This window comes from Argiope bruennichi, chromosome 6 (assembly GCF_947563725.1).
Source record: "Argiope bruennichi chromosome 6, qqArgBrue1.1, whole genome shotgun sequence".
Lineage (NCBI taxonomy): Eukaryota > Metazoa > Arthropoda > Arachnida > Araneae > Araneidae > Argiope > Argiope bruennichi.
The window spans coordinates 106,177,145-106,189,568 of record NC_079156.1 but is presented as its reverse complement, the minus strand read 5'-3'; the positions used below and the strand labels follow the sequence as shown (position 1 = coordinate 106,189,568).

At 38.5% G+C, this 12,424-nt stretch overlaps 34 non-coding genes across 34 annotated transcripts; all 34 read right to left on the bottom strand.

Annotated features, from left to right (window-relative positions):
• Window positions 1–101: 101 nt before the first annotated feature.
• Trnaw-cca (transfer RNA tryptophan (anticodon CCA)) lies at window positions 102–173 on the bottom strand. The gene has a single exon. It is a non-coding gene; the product is annotated as a tRNA-Trp (tRNA).
• A 260-nt stretch (window positions 174–433) lies between these two features.
• On the bottom strand, window positions 434–505 carry Trnaw-cca (transfer RNA tryptophan (anticodon CCA)). Its single transcript has one exon. It is a non-coding gene; the product is annotated as a tRNA-Trp (tRNA).
• A 260-nt stretch (window positions 506–765) lies between these two features.
• Window positions 766–837, bottom strand: Trnaw-cca (transfer RNA tryptophan (anticodon CCA)). The gene has a single exon. It is a non-coding gene; the product is annotated as a tRNA-Trp (tRNA).
• Window positions 838–1,096: 259 nt separating this feature from the next.
• Window positions 1,097–1,168, bottom strand: Trnaw-cca (transfer RNA tryptophan (anticodon CCA)). Its single transcript has one exon. It is a non-coding gene; the product is annotated as a tRNA-Trp (tRNA).
• A 259-nt stretch (window positions 1,169–1,427) lies between these two features.
• Trnaw-cca (transfer RNA tryptophan (anticodon CCA)) lies at window positions 1,428–1,499 on the bottom strand. Its single transcript has one exon. It is a non-coding gene; the product is annotated as a tRNA-Trp (tRNA).
• Window positions 1,500–2,090: 591 nt separating this feature from the next.
• Window positions 2,091–2,162, bottom strand: Trnaw-cca (transfer RNA tryptophan (anticodon CCA)). Its single transcript has one exon. It is a non-coding gene; the product is annotated as a tRNA-Trp (tRNA).
• A 259-nt stretch (window positions 2,163–2,421) lies between these two features.
• Trnaw-cca (transfer RNA tryptophan (anticodon CCA)) lies at window positions 2,422–2,493 on the bottom strand. Its single transcript has one exon. It is a non-coding gene; the product is annotated as a tRNA-Trp (tRNA).
• Window positions 2,494–2,752: 259 nt separating this feature from the next.
• On the bottom strand, window positions 2,753–2,824 carry Trnaw-cca (transfer RNA tryptophan (anticodon CCA)). The gene has a single exon. It is a non-coding gene; the product is annotated as a tRNA-Trp (tRNA).
• Window positions 2,825–3,416: 592 nt separating this feature from the next.
• Window positions 3,417–3,488, bottom strand: Trnaw-cca (transfer RNA tryptophan (anticodon CCA)). The gene has a single exon. It is a non-coding gene; the product is annotated as a tRNA-Trp (tRNA).
• A 259-nt stretch (window positions 3,489–3,747) lies between these two features.
• On the bottom strand, window positions 3,748–3,819 carry Trnaw-cca (transfer RNA tryptophan (anticodon CCA)). Its single transcript has one exon. It is a non-coding gene; the product is annotated as a tRNA-Trp (tRNA).
• Window positions 3,820–4,078: 259 nt separating this feature from the next.
• Trnaw-cca (transfer RNA tryptophan (anticodon CCA)) lies at window positions 4,079–4,150 on the bottom strand. The gene has a single exon. It is a non-coding gene; the product is annotated as a tRNA-Trp (tRNA).
• A 259-nt stretch (window positions 4,151–4,409) lies between these two features.
• Window positions 4,410–4,481, bottom strand: Trnaw-cca (transfer RNA tryptophan (anticodon CCA)). Its single transcript has one exon. It is a non-coding gene; the product is annotated as a tRNA-Trp (tRNA).
• A 259-nt stretch (window positions 4,482–4,740) lies between these two features.
• Window positions 4,741–4,812, bottom strand: Trnaw-cca (transfer RNA tryptophan (anticodon CCA)). The gene has a single exon. It is a non-coding gene; the product is annotated as a tRNA-Trp (tRNA).
• Window positions 4,813–5,072: 260 nt separating this feature from the next.
• Trnaw-cca (transfer RNA tryptophan (anticodon CCA)) lies at window positions 5,073–5,144 on the bottom strand. The gene has a single exon. It is a non-coding gene; the product is annotated as a tRNA-Trp (tRNA).
• Window positions 5,145–5,403: 259 nt separating this feature from the next.
• Window positions 5,404–5,475, bottom strand: Trnaw-cca (transfer RNA tryptophan (anticodon CCA)). The gene has a single exon. It is a non-coding gene; the product is annotated as a tRNA-Trp (tRNA).
• A 259-nt stretch (window positions 5,476–5,734) lies between these two features.
• Trnaw-cca (transfer RNA tryptophan (anticodon CCA)) lies at window positions 5,735–5,806 on the bottom strand. Its single transcript has one exon. It is a non-coding gene; the product is annotated as a tRNA-Trp (tRNA).
• Window positions 5,807–6,065: 259 nt separating this feature from the next.
• On the bottom strand, window positions 6,066–6,137 carry Trnaw-cca (transfer RNA tryptophan (anticodon CCA)). The gene has a single exon. It is a non-coding gene; the product is annotated as a tRNA-Trp (tRNA).
• A 260-nt stretch (window positions 6,138–6,397) lies between these two features.
• Trnaw-cca (transfer RNA tryptophan (anticodon CCA)) lies at window positions 6,398–6,469 on the bottom strand. The gene has a single exon. It is a non-coding gene; the product is annotated as a tRNA-Trp (tRNA).
• A 259-nt stretch (window positions 6,470–6,728) lies between these two features.
• Trnaw-cca (transfer RNA tryptophan (anticodon CCA)) lies at window positions 6,729–6,800 on the bottom strand. Its single transcript has one exon. It is a non-coding gene; the product is annotated as a tRNA-Trp (tRNA).
• A 592-nt stretch (window positions 6,801–7,392) lies between these two features.
• On the bottom strand, window positions 7,393–7,464 carry Trnaw-cca (transfer RNA tryptophan (anticodon CCA)). Its single transcript has one exon. It is a non-coding gene; the product is annotated as a tRNA-Trp (tRNA).
• Window positions 7,465–7,720: 256 nt separating this feature from the next.
• Window positions 7,721–7,792, bottom strand: Trnaw-cca (transfer RNA tryptophan (anticodon CCA)). Its single transcript has one exon. It is a non-coding gene; the product is annotated as a tRNA-Trp (tRNA).
• A 259-nt stretch (window positions 7,793–8,051) lies between these two features.
• On the bottom strand, window positions 8,052–8,123 carry Trnaw-cca (transfer RNA tryptophan (anticodon CCA)). The gene has a single exon. It is a non-coding gene; the product is annotated as a tRNA-Trp (tRNA).
• A 259-nt stretch (window positions 8,124–8,382) lies between these two features.
• Trnaw-cca (transfer RNA tryptophan (anticodon CCA)) lies at window positions 8,383–8,454 on the bottom strand. The gene has a single exon. It is a non-coding gene; the product is annotated as a tRNA-Trp (tRNA).
• Window positions 8,455–8,714: 260 nt separating this feature from the next.
• Window positions 8,715–8,786, bottom strand: Trnaw-cca (transfer RNA tryptophan (anticodon CCA)). The gene has a single exon. It is a non-coding gene; the product is annotated as a tRNA-Trp (tRNA).
• Window positions 8,787–9,045: 259 nt separating this feature from the next.
• On the bottom strand, window positions 9,046–9,117 carry Trnaw-cca (transfer RNA tryptophan (anticodon CCA)). Its single transcript has one exon. It is a non-coding gene; the product is annotated as a tRNA-Trp (tRNA).
• Window positions 9,118–9,376: 259 nt separating this feature from the next.
• Window positions 9,377–9,448, bottom strand: Trnaw-cca (transfer RNA tryptophan (anticodon CCA)). The gene has a single exon. It is a non-coding gene; the product is annotated as a tRNA-Trp (tRNA).
• A 259-nt stretch (window positions 9,449–9,707) lies between these two features.
• On the bottom strand, window positions 9,708–9,779 carry Trnaw-cca (transfer RNA tryptophan (anticodon CCA)). Its single transcript has one exon. It is a non-coding gene; the product is annotated as a tRNA-Trp (tRNA).
• Window positions 9,780–10,370: 591 nt separating this feature from the next.
• Trnaw-cca (transfer RNA tryptophan (anticodon CCA)) lies at window positions 10,371–10,442 on the bottom strand. Its single transcript has one exon. It is a non-coding gene; the product is annotated as a tRNA-Trp (tRNA).
• A 259-nt stretch (window positions 10,443–10,701) lies between these two features.
• On the bottom strand, window positions 10,702–10,773 carry Trnaw-cca (transfer RNA tryptophan (anticodon CCA)). Its single transcript has one exon. It is a non-coding gene; the product is annotated as a tRNA-Trp (tRNA).
• A 259-nt stretch (window positions 10,774–11,032) lies between these two features.
• On the bottom strand, window positions 11,033–11,104 carry Trnaw-cca (transfer RNA tryptophan (anticodon CCA)). The gene has a single exon. It is a non-coding gene; the product is annotated as a tRNA-Trp (tRNA).
• Window positions 11,105–11,364: 260 nt separating this feature from the next.
• On the bottom strand, window positions 11,365–11,436 carry Trnaw-cca (transfer RNA tryptophan (anticodon CCA)). The gene has a single exon. It is a non-coding gene; the product is annotated as a tRNA-Trp (tRNA).
• A 253-nt stretch (window positions 11,437–11,689) lies between these two features.
• Window positions 11,690–11,761, bottom strand: Trnaw-cca (transfer RNA tryptophan (anticodon CCA)). Its single transcript has one exon. It is a non-coding gene; the product is annotated as a tRNA-Trp (tRNA).
• A 259-nt stretch (window positions 11,762–12,020) lies between these two features.
• Window positions 12,021–12,092, bottom strand: Trnaw-cca (transfer RNA tryptophan (anticodon CCA)). Its single transcript has one exon. It is a non-coding gene; the product is annotated as a tRNA-Trp (tRNA).
• Window positions 12,093–12,352: 260 nt separating this feature from the next.
• Window positions 12,353–12,424, bottom strand: Trnaw-cca (transfer RNA tryptophan (anticodon CCA)). The gene has a single exon. It is a non-coding gene; the product is annotated as a tRNA-Trp (tRNA).

Sequence of the window (12,424 nt, the reverse complement as noted above, 5' to 3'; positions counted from 1 at the left end):
ATTTCTTTTCCTTTTTATTTAAAACAATCACAGGCATGGAAAGAAATTTCGATTAATGAAGATCAAATTCTCACACATCAAAGAAATGAAAGACAAAGCACTGACCCGGACGTGATTTGAACACGCAACCTTCTGATCTGGAGTCAGACGCGCTACCGTTGCGCCACCGAGCCACACGAAGAGTTTGATTGCCGTTATCTTTAAAGCATTCATGTGATTTGAAATAAATTTCGAACGCAGCACAGTAGATTCTCCTATAGCAAAGAAACATGATAAAAACTATATTCCTTACGCGATTTGAATATCTTTGCGTGACAGAGCCAGACGGGACATTTCTTTTCCTTTTTATTTAAAACAATCACATGCATATAAAGAAATTTCGATTAATGAAGATCAAATTCTCACACAGCAAAGAAATTAAAACACAAAGCACTGTCCCGGACGTGATTTGAACACGCAACCTTCTGATCTGGAGTCAGACGAGCTACCGCTGCGCCACCGAGCCACACGAAGAGTGGGATTGCCGTTATCTTTAAAGCATTCATGTGATTTGAAATAAATTTTGAACGCAGCACAGTAGATTCTCCTATGGCAAAGAAACATGATAAAAACTATATTCCTTACGCGATTTGAATATCTTTGCGTGACAGAGCCAGACGGGATATTTCTTTTCCTTTTTATTTAAAACAACCACATGCATGGAAAGAAATTTCGATTAATGAAGATCAAATTCTCACACAGCAAAGAAATTAAAACACAAAGCACTGTCCCGGACGTGATTTGAACACGCAACCTTCTGATCTGGAGTCAGAAGAGCTACCGCTGCGCCACCGAGCCACACGGAGTTTTGGATTGTCGTTATCTTTAAAGCATTCATGTGATTTTAAATAAATTTCGAACGCAGCACAGTAGATTCTCCTATCGCAAAGAAACATGATAAAAACTATATTCCTTACGCGATTTGAATATCTTTGCGTGACAGAGCCAGACGGAATATTTCTTTTCCTTTTTATTTAAAACAATCACATGCATGGAAAGAAATTTCGATTAATGAAGATCAAATTCTCACACATCAAAGAAATGAAAGACAAAGCACTGACCCGGACGTGATTTGAACACGCAATCTTCTGATCTGGAGTCAGACGCGCTACCGTTGCGCCACCGAGCCACACGAAGAGTTGGATTGCCGTTATCTTTAAAGCATTCATGTGATTTGAAATAAATTTCGAACGCAGCACAGTAGATTCTCCTATGGCAAAGAAACATGATAAAAACTATATTCCTTACGCGATTTGAATATCTTTGCGTGACAGAGCCAGACGGGATATTTCTTTTCCTTTTTATTTAAAACAATCACATGCATGGAAAGAAATTTCGATTAATGAAGATCAAATTATCACACCGCAAAGAAATTATAACACAAACACTGACCCGGACGTGATTTGAACACGCAACCTTCTGATCTGGAGTCAGACGCGATACCGTTGCGCCACCGATCCACACGAAGAGTGGGATTGCCGTTATTTTTAAAGAATTCATGTGATTTGAAATAAATTTCGAACGCAGCACAGTAGATTCTGCTATAGCAAAGAAACATGATAAAAAGTATATTCCTTACGCGATTTGAATATCTTTGCGTGACAGAGCCAGACGGGATATTTCTTTTCCTTTTTATTTAAAACAATCACATGCATGGAAAGAAATTTCGATTAATGAAGATCAAATTCTCACACAGCAAAGAAATTAAAACACAAAGCACTGACCCGGACGTGATTTGAACACGCAACCTTCTGATCTGGAGTCATACGCGCTACCTTTGCGCCACCGAGAAACACGACGAGTTAGATTGCCGTTATCTTTAAAGCATTCATGTGATTTTAAATAAATTTCGAACGCAGCACAGTAGATTCTCCTATAGCAAAGAAACGTGATAAAAACTATATTCCTTACGCGATTTGAATAACTTTGCAATACAGAGCCAGACGCCATATTTATTTTTCTTTTTATTTAAAACAATCACATGCATGGAAAGAAATTTCGATTAATGAAGATCAAATTCTGACACATCAAAGAAATAAAAGACAAAGCACTGACCCGGACGTGATTTGAACACGCAACCTTCTGATCTGGAGTCAGACGCGCTACTGTTGCGCCACCGAGCCACACGAAGAGTTTGATTGCCGTTATCTTTAAAGCATTCATGTGATTTGAAATAAATTTCGAACGCAGCACAGTAGATTCTCCTATAGCAAAGAAACATGATAAAAACTATATTCCTTACGCGATTTGAATATCTTTGCGTGACAGAGCCAGACGGGATATTTCTTTTCCTTTTTATTTAAAACAATCACATGCATGGAAAGAAATTTCGATTAATGAAGATCAAATTCTCACACATCAAAGAAATGAAAGACAAAGCACTGACCCGGATGTGATTTGAACACGCAACCTTCTGACCTGGAGTCAGACGCGCTACCGTTGCGCCACCGAGCCACACGAAGAGTTGGATTGCCGTTATCTTTAAAGCATTCATGTGATTTGAAATAAATTTCGAACGCAGCACAGTAGATTCTCCTATAGCAAAGAAACGTGATAAAAACTATATTTCTTACGCGATTTGAATAACTTTGCGAGACAGAGCCAGACGCCATATTTATTTTCCTTTTTATTTAAAACAATCACATGCATGGAAAGAAATTTCGATTAATGATGATCAAATTCTCACACATCAAAGAAATAAAAGACAAAGCACTGAACCGGACGTGATTTGAACACGCAACCTTCTGATCTGGAGTCAGACGCGCTACCGTTGCGCCACCGAGCCACACGAAGAGTTAGATTGCCGTTATCTTTAAAGCATTCATGTGATTTTAAATAAATTTCGAACGCAGCACAGTAGATTCTCCTATAGCAAAGAAACGTGATAAAAACTATATTCCTTACGCGATTTGAATAACTTTGCGATACAGAGCCAGACGGGACATTTCTTTTCCTTTTTATTTAAAACAATCACATGCATATAAAGAAATTTCGATTAATGAAGATCAAATTCTCACACAGCAAAGAAATTAAAACACAAAGCACTGTCCCGGACGTGATTTGAACACGCAACCTTCTGATCTGGAGTCAGACGAGCGACCGCTGCGCCACCGAGCCACACGAAGAGTGGGATTGCCGTTATCTTTAAAGCATTCATGTGATTTGAAATAAATTTTGAACGCAGCACAGTAGATTCTCCTATGGCAAAGAAACATGATAAAAACTATATTCCTTACGCGATTTGAATATCTTTGCGTGACAGAGCCAGACGGGATATTTCTTCTCCTTTTTATTTAAAACAATCACATGCATGGAAAGAAATTTCGATTAATGAAGATCAAATTCTCACACAGCAAAGAAATTAAAACACAAAGCACTGTCCCGGACGTGATTTGAACACGCAACCTTCTGATCTGGAGTCAGACGAGCTACCGCTGCGCCACCGAGCCACACGGAGATTTGGATTGTCGTTATCTTTAAAGCATTCATGTGATTTTAAATAAATTTCGAACGCAGCACAGTAGATTCTCCTATCGCAAAGAAACATGATAAAAACTATATTCCTTACGCGATTTGAATATCTTTGCGTGACAGAGCCAGACGGAATATTTCTTTTCCTTTTTATTTAAAACAATCACATGCATGGAAAGAAATTTCGATTAATGAAGATCAAATTCTCACACATCAAAGAAATGAAAGACAAAGCACTGACCCGGACGTGATTTGAACACGCAACCTTCTGATCTGGAGTCAGACGCGCTACCGTTGCGCCACCGAGCCACACGAAGAGTTGGATTGCCGTTATCTTTAAAGCATTCATGTGATTTGAAATAAATTTCGAACGCAGCACAGTAGATTCTCCTATGGCAAAGAAACATGATAAAAACTATATTCCTTACGCGATTTGAATATCTTTGCGTGACAGAGCCAGACGGGATATTTCTTTTCCTTTTTATTTAAAACAATCACATGCATGGAAAGAAATTTCGATTAATGAAGATCAAATTATCACACCGCAAAGAAATTAAAACACAAACACTGACCCGGACGTGATTTGAACACGCAACCTTCTGATCTGGAGTCAGACGCGATACCGTTGCGCCACCGATCCACACGAAGAGTGGGATTGCCGTTATCTTTAAAGCATTCATGTGAATTGAAATAAATTTCGAAAGCAGCACAGTAGATTCTCCTATAGCAAAGAAACATTATAAAAAGTATATTCCTTGCGCGATTTGAATAACTTTGCGAGACAGAGCCAGACGCCATATTATTTTCCTTTTTATTTAAAACATTCACATGCATGGAAATAAATTTCGATTAATGAAGATCAAATTCTCACACAGCAAAGAAATTAAAACAAAAAGCACTGACCAGGACGTGATTTGAACACGCAACCTTCTGATCTGGAGTTAGACGCGCTACCGTTGCGCCACCGAGCCACACGACGAGTTAGATTGCCGTTATTTTTAAAGAATTCATGTGATTTGAAATAAATTTCGAGCGCAGCACAGTAGATTCTCCTATAGCAAAGAAACATGACAAAAACTATATTCCTTACGCGATTTGAATATCTTTGCGTGACAGAGCAAGACGGGATATTTCTTTTCCTTTTTATTTAAAACAATCATATGCATGGAAAGAAGTTTCGATTAATGAAGATCAAATTCTCACACATCAAAGAAATAAAAGACAGAGCACTGACCCGGACGTGATTTGAACACGCAACCTTCTGATCTGGAGTCAGACGCGCTACCGTTGCGCCACCGAGCCACACGAAGAGTTGGATTGCCGTTATCCTTAAAGCATTCATGTGATTTGAAATAAATTTCGAACGCTTCACAGTAGATTCTCTTATAGCAAAGAAACATGATAAAAACTATATTCCTTAGGAGATTTGAATATCTTTGCGAGACAGAGCCAGACGACATATTTATTTTCCTTTTTATTTAAAACAATCACATGCATGGAAAGAAATTTCGATTAATGAAGATCAAATTCTCACACAGCAAAGAAATTAAAACACAAAGCACTGACCCGGACGTGATTTGAACACGCAACCTTCTGATCTGGAGTCAGACGTGCTACCGTTGCGCCACCGAGCCACACGAAGAGTGGGATTGCCGTTATCTTTAAAGCATTCATGTGATTTGAAATAAATTTCGAACGCAGCACAGTAGATTCTCCTATGGCAAAGAAACATGATAAAAACTATATTCCTTACGCGATTTGAATATCTTTGCGTGACAGAGCCAGACGGGATATTTCTTTTCCTTTTTATTTAAAACAATCACATGCATGGAAAGAAATTTCGATTAATGAAGATCAAATTATCACACCGCAAAGAAATTAAAACACAAACACTGACCCGGACGTGATTTGAACACGCAACCTTCTGATCTGGAGTCAGACGCGCTACCGTTGCGCCACCGATCCACACGAAGAGTGGGATTGCCGTTATCTTTAAAGCATTCATGTGAATTGAAATAAATTTCGAAAGCAGCACAGTAGATTCTCCTATAGCAAAGAAACATTATAAAAAGTATATTCCTTGCGCGATTTGAATAACTTTGCGAGACAGAGCCAGACGCCATATTATTTTCCTTTTTATTTAAAACATTCACATGCATGGAAATAAATTTCGATTAATGAAGATCAAATTCTCACACAGCAAAGAAATTAAAACAAAAAGCACTGACCAGGACGTGATTTGAACACGCAACCTTCTGATCTGGAGTTAGACGCGCTACCGTTGCGCCACCGAGCCACAAGACGAGTTAGATTGCCGTTATTTTTAAAGAATTCATGTGATTTGAAATAAATTTCGAGCGCAGCACAGTAGATTCTCCTATAGCAAAGAAACATGACAAAAACTATATTCCTTACGCGATTTGAATATCTTTGCGTGACAGAGCAAGACGGGATATTTCTTTTCCTTTTTATTTAAAACAATCATATGCATGGAAAGAAGTTTCGATTAATGAAGATCAAATTCTCACACATCAAAGAAATAAAAGACAGAGCACTGACCCGGACGTGATTTGAACACGCAACCTTCTGATCTGGAGTCAGACGCGCTACCGTTGCGCCACCGAGCCACACGAAGAGTTGGATTGCCGTTATCCTTAAAGCATTCATGTGATTTGAAATAAATTTCGAACGCTTCACAGTAGATTCTCTTATAGCAAAGAAACATGATAAAAACTATATTCCTTAGGAGATTTGAATATCTTTGCGAGACAGAGCCAGACGACATATTTATTTTCCTTTTTATTTAAAACAATCACATGCATGGAAAGAAATTTCGATTAATGAAGATCAAATTCTCACACAGCAAAGAAATTAAAACACAAAGCACTGACCCGGACGTGATTTGAACACGCAACCTTCTGATCTGGAGTCAGACGTGCTACCGTTGCGCCACCGAGCCACACGAAGAGTGGGATTGCCGTTATCTTTAAAGCATTCATGTGATTTGAAATAAATTTCGAACGCAGCACAGTAGATTCTCCTATGGCAAAGAAACATGATAAAAACTATATTCCTTACGCGATTTGAATATCTTTGCGTGACAGAGCAAGACGGGATATTTCTTTTCCTTTTTATTTAAAACAATCATATGCATGGAAAGAAATTTCGATTAATGAAGATAAAATTCTCACACATCAAAGAAATAAAAGACAAAGCACCGACCCGGACGTGATTTGAACACGCAACCTTCTGATCTGGAGTCAGACGCGCTACCGTTGCGCCACCGAGCCACACGAAGAGTTGGATTGCCGTTATCTTTAAAGCATTCATGTGATTTGAAATAAATTTTGAACGCAGCACAGTAGATTCTCCTATGGCAAAGAAACATGATAAAAACTATATTCCTTACGCGATTTGAATATCTTTGCGTGACAGAGCCAGACGGGATATTTCTTTTACTTTTTATTTAAAACAATCACATGCATGGAAAGAAATTTCGATTAATGAAGATCAAATTCTAACACAGCAAAGAAATTAAAACACAAAGCACTGATCCGGACGTGATTTGAACACACAACCTTCTGATCTGGAGTCATTCGCGCTACCGTTGCGCCACCGAGCCACACGAAGCGTTGGATTGCCGTTATGTTTAAAGCATTCATGTCATTTGAAATAAATTTCGAACGCAGCACAGTAGATTCTCCTATAGCAAAGAAACATGATAAAAACTATATTCCTTACGCGATTTGAATATCTTTGCGAGACAGAGAAAGACGACATATTTATTTTCCTTTTTATTTAAAACAATCACATGCATGGAAAGAAATTTCGATTAATGAAGATCAAATTCTCACACAGCAAAGAAATTAAAACACAAAGCACTGACCCGGACGTGATTTGAACACGCAACCTTCTGATCTGGAGTTAGACGCGCTACCGTTGCGCCACCGAGCCACACGACGAGCTAGATTGCCGTTATCTTTAAAGAATTCATGTGATTTGAAATAAATTTCGAGCGCAGCACAGTAGATTCTCCTATAGCAAAGAAACATGATAAAAACTATATTCCTTACGCGATTTGAATATCTTTGCGTGACAGAGCAAGACGGGATATTTCTTTTCCTTTTTATTTAAAACAATCATGTGCATGGAAAGAAATTTCGATTAATGATCAAATTCTCACACATCAAAGAAATAAAAGACAAAGCACTGACCCGGACGTGATTTGAACACGCAACCTTCTGATCTGGAGTCAGACGCGCTACCGTTGCGCCACCGAGCCACACGAAGAGTTGGATTGCCGTTATCTTTAAAGCATTCATGTGATTTGAAATAAATTTTGAACGCAGCACAGTAGATTCTCCTATGGCAAAGAAACATGATAAAAACTATATTCCTTACGCGATTTGAATATCTTTGCGTGACAGAGCCAGACGGGATATTTCTTTTCCTTTTTATTTAAAACAATCACATGCATGGAAAGAAATTTCGATTAATGAAGATCAAATTATCACACCGCAAAGAAATTAAAACACAAACACTGACCCGGACGTGATTTGAACACGCAACCTTCTGATCTGGAGTCAGACGCGATACCGTTGCGCCACCGATCCACACGAAGAGTGGGATTGCCGTTATCTTTAAAGCATTCATGTGAATTGAAATAAATTTCGAAAGCAGCACAGTAGATTCTCCTATAGCAAAGAAACATTATAAAAAGTATATTCCTTGCGCGATTTGAATAACTTTGCGAGACAGAGCCAGACGCCATATTTATTTTCCTTTTTATTTAAAACAATCACATGCATGGAAAGAAATTTCGATTAATGAAGATCAAATTCTCACACATCAAAGAAATAAAAGACAGAGCACTGACCCGGACGTGATTTGAACACGCAACCTTCTGATCTGGAGTCAGACGCGCTACCGTTGCGCCACCGAGCCACACGAAGAGTTGGATTGCCGTTATCCTTAAAGCATTCATGTGATTTGAAATAAATTTCGAACGCTTCACAGTATATTCTCTTATAGCAAAGAAACATGATAAAAACTATATTCCTTAGGAGATTTGCATATCTTTGCGAGACAGAGCCAGACGACATATTTATTTTCCTTTTTATTTAAAACAACCACATGCATGGAAAGAAATTTCGATTAATGAAGATCAAATTCTCACACAGCAAAGAAATTAAAACACAAAGCACTGTCCCGGACGTGATTTGAACACGCAACCTTCTGATCTGGAGTCAGAAGAGCTACCGCTGCGCCACCGAGCCACACGGAGTTTTGGATTGTCGTTATCTTTAAAGCATTCATGTGATTTTAAATAAATTTCGAACGCAGCACAGTAGATTCTCCTATCGCAAAGAAACATGATAAAAACTATATTCCTTACGCGATTTGAATATCTTTGCGTGACAGAGCCAGACGGAATATTTCTTTTCCTTTTTATTTAAAACAATCACATGCATGGAAAGAAATTTCGATTAATGAAGATCAAATTCTCACACATCAAAGAAATGAAAGACAAAGCACTGACCCGGACGTGATTTGAACACGCAATCTTCTGATCTGGAGTCAGACGCGCTACCGTTGCGCCACCGAGCCACACGAAGAGTTGGATTGCCGTTATCTTTAAAGCATTCATGTGATTTGAAATAAATTTCGAACGCAGCACAGTAGATTCTCCTATGGCAAAGAAACATGATAAAAGCTATATTCCTTACGCGATTTGAATATCTTTGCGTGACAGAGCCAGACGGGATATTTCTTTTCCTTTTTATTTAAAACAATCACATGCATGGAAAGAAATTTCGATTAATGAAGATCAAATTATCACACCGCAAAGAAATTATAACACAAACACTGACCCGGACGTGATTTGAACACGCAACCTTCTGATCTGGAGTCAGACGCGATACCGTTGCGCCACCGATCCACACGAAGAGTGGGATTGCCGTTATCTTTAAAGCATTCATGTGAATTGAAATAAATTTCGAAAGCAGCACAGTAGATTCTCCTATAGCAAAGAAACATTATAAAAAGTATATTCCTTGCGCGATTTGAATAACTTTGCGAGACAGAGCCAGACGCCATATTATTTTCCTTTTTATTTAAAACATTCACATGCATGGAAATAAATTTCGATTAATGAAGATCAAATTCTCACACAGCAAAGAAATTAAAACACAAAGCACTGACCCGGACGTGATTTGAACACGCAATCTTCTGATCTGGAGTCAGACGCGCTACCGTTGCGCCACCGAGCCACACGAAGAGTTGGATTGCCGTTATCTTTAAAGCATTCATGTGATTTGAAATAAATTTCGAACGCAGCACAGTAGATTCTGCTATAGCAAAGAAACATGATAAAAAGTATATTCCTTACGCGATTTGAATATCTTTGCGTGACAGAGCCAGACGGGATATTTCTTTTCCTTTTTATTTAAAACAATCACATGCATGGAAAGAAATTTCGATTAATGAAGATCAAATTCTCACACAGCAAAGAAATTAAAACACAAAGCACTGACCCGGACGTGATTTGAACACGCAACCTTCTGATCTGGAGTCATACGCGCTACCTTTGCGCCACCGAGAAACACGACGAGTTAGATTGCCGTTATCTTTAAAGCATTCATGTGATTTTAAATAAATTTCGAACGCAGCACAGTAGATTCTCCTATAGCAAAGAAACGTGATAAAAACTATATTCCTTACGCGATTTGAATAACTTTGCAATACAGAGCCAGACGCCATATTTATTTTTCTTTTTATTTAAAACAATCACATGCATGGAAAGAAATTTCGATTAATGAAGATCAAATTCTGACACATCAAAGAAATAAAAGACAAAGCACTGACCCGGACGTGATTTGAACACGCAACCTTCTGATCTGGAGTCAGACGCGCTACTGTTGCGCCACCGAGCCACACGAAGAGTTTGATTGCCGTTATCTTTAAAGCATTCATGTGATTTGAAATAAATTTCGAACGCAGCACAGTAGATTCTCCTATAGCAAAGAAACATGATAAAAACTATATTCCTTACGCGATTTGAATATCTTTGCGTGACAGAGCCAGACGGGATATTTCTTTTCCTTTTTATTTAAAACAATCACATGCATGGAAAGAAATTTCGATTAATGAAGATCAAATTCTCACACATCAAAGAAATGAAAGACAAAGCACTGACCCGGATGTGATTTGAACACGCAACCTTCTGACCTGGAGTCAGACGCGCTACCGTTGCGCCACCGAGCCACACGAAGAGTTGGATTGCCGTTATCTTTAAAGCATTCATGTGATTTGAAATAAATTTCGAACGCAGCACAGTAGATTCTCCTATAGCAAAGAAACGTGATAAAAACTATATTTCTTACGCGATTTGAATAACTTTGCGAGACAGAGCCAGACGCCATATTTATTTTCCTTTTTATTTAAAACAATCACATGCATGGAAAGAAATTTCGATTAATGATGATCAAATTCTCACACATCAAAGAAATAAAAGACAAAGCACTGACCCGGACGTGATTTGAACACGCAACCGTCTGATCTGGAGTCAGACGCGCTACCGTTGCGCCACCGAGCCACACGAAGAGTTTGATTGCCGTTATCTTTAAAGCATTCATGTGATTTGAAATAAATTTCGAACGCAGCACAGTAGATTCTCCTATAGCAAAGAAACATGATAAAAAGTATATTCCTTACGCGATTTGAATATCTTTGCGTGACAGAGCCAGACGGGATATTTCTTTTCCTTTTTATTTAAAACAATCACAAGCATGGAAAGAAATTTCGATTAATGAAGATCAAATTCTCACACAGCAAAGAAATTAAAACACAAAGCACTGTCCCGGACGTAATTTGAACACACAACCTTCTGATCTGGAGTCAGACGCGCTACCGTTGCGCCACCGAGCCACACGAAGAGTTGGATTGCCGTTATCTTTAAAGCATTCATGTGATTTGAAATAAATTTCGAACGCAGCACAGTAGATTCTCCTATAGCAAAGAAACGTGATAAAAACTATATTTCTTACGCGATTTGAATAACTTTGCGAGACAGACGCCATATTTATTTTCCTTTTTATTTAAAACAATCACATGCATGGAAAGAAATTTCGATTAATGATGATCAAATTCTCACACATCAAAGAAATAAAAGACAAAGCACTGAACCGGACGTGATTTGAACACGCAACCTTCTGATCTGGAGTCAGACGCGCTACCGTTGCGCCACCGAGCCACACGAAGAGTTAGATTGCCGTTATCTTTAAAGCATTCATGTGATTTTAAATAAATTTCGAACGCAGCACAGTAGATTCTCCTATAGCAAAGAAACGTGATAAAAACTATATTCCTTACGCGATTTGAATAACTTTGCGATACAGAGCCAGACGCCATATTTATTTTTCTTTTTATTTAAAACAATCACATGCATGGAAAGAAATTTCGATTAATGAAGATCAAATTCTCACACATCAAAGAAATAAAAGACAAAGCACTGGCCCGGACGTGATTTGAACACGCAACCTTCTGATCTGGAGTCAGACGCGCTCCCGATGCGCCACCGAGCCACACGAAGAGTTTGATTGCCGTTATCTTTAAAGCATTCATGTGATTTGAAATAAATTTCGAACGCAGCACAGTAGATTCTCCTATAGCAAAGAAACATGATAAAAACTATATTCCTTACGCGATTTGAATATCTTTGCGTGACAGAGCCAGACGGGACATTTCTTTTCCTTTTTATTTAAAACAATCACATGCATATAAAGAAATTTCGATTAATGAAGATCAAATTCTCACACAGCAAAGAAATTAAAACACAAAGCACTGTCCCGGACGTGATTTGAACACGCAACCTTCTGATCTGGAGTCAGACGAGCTACCGCTGCGCCACCGAGCC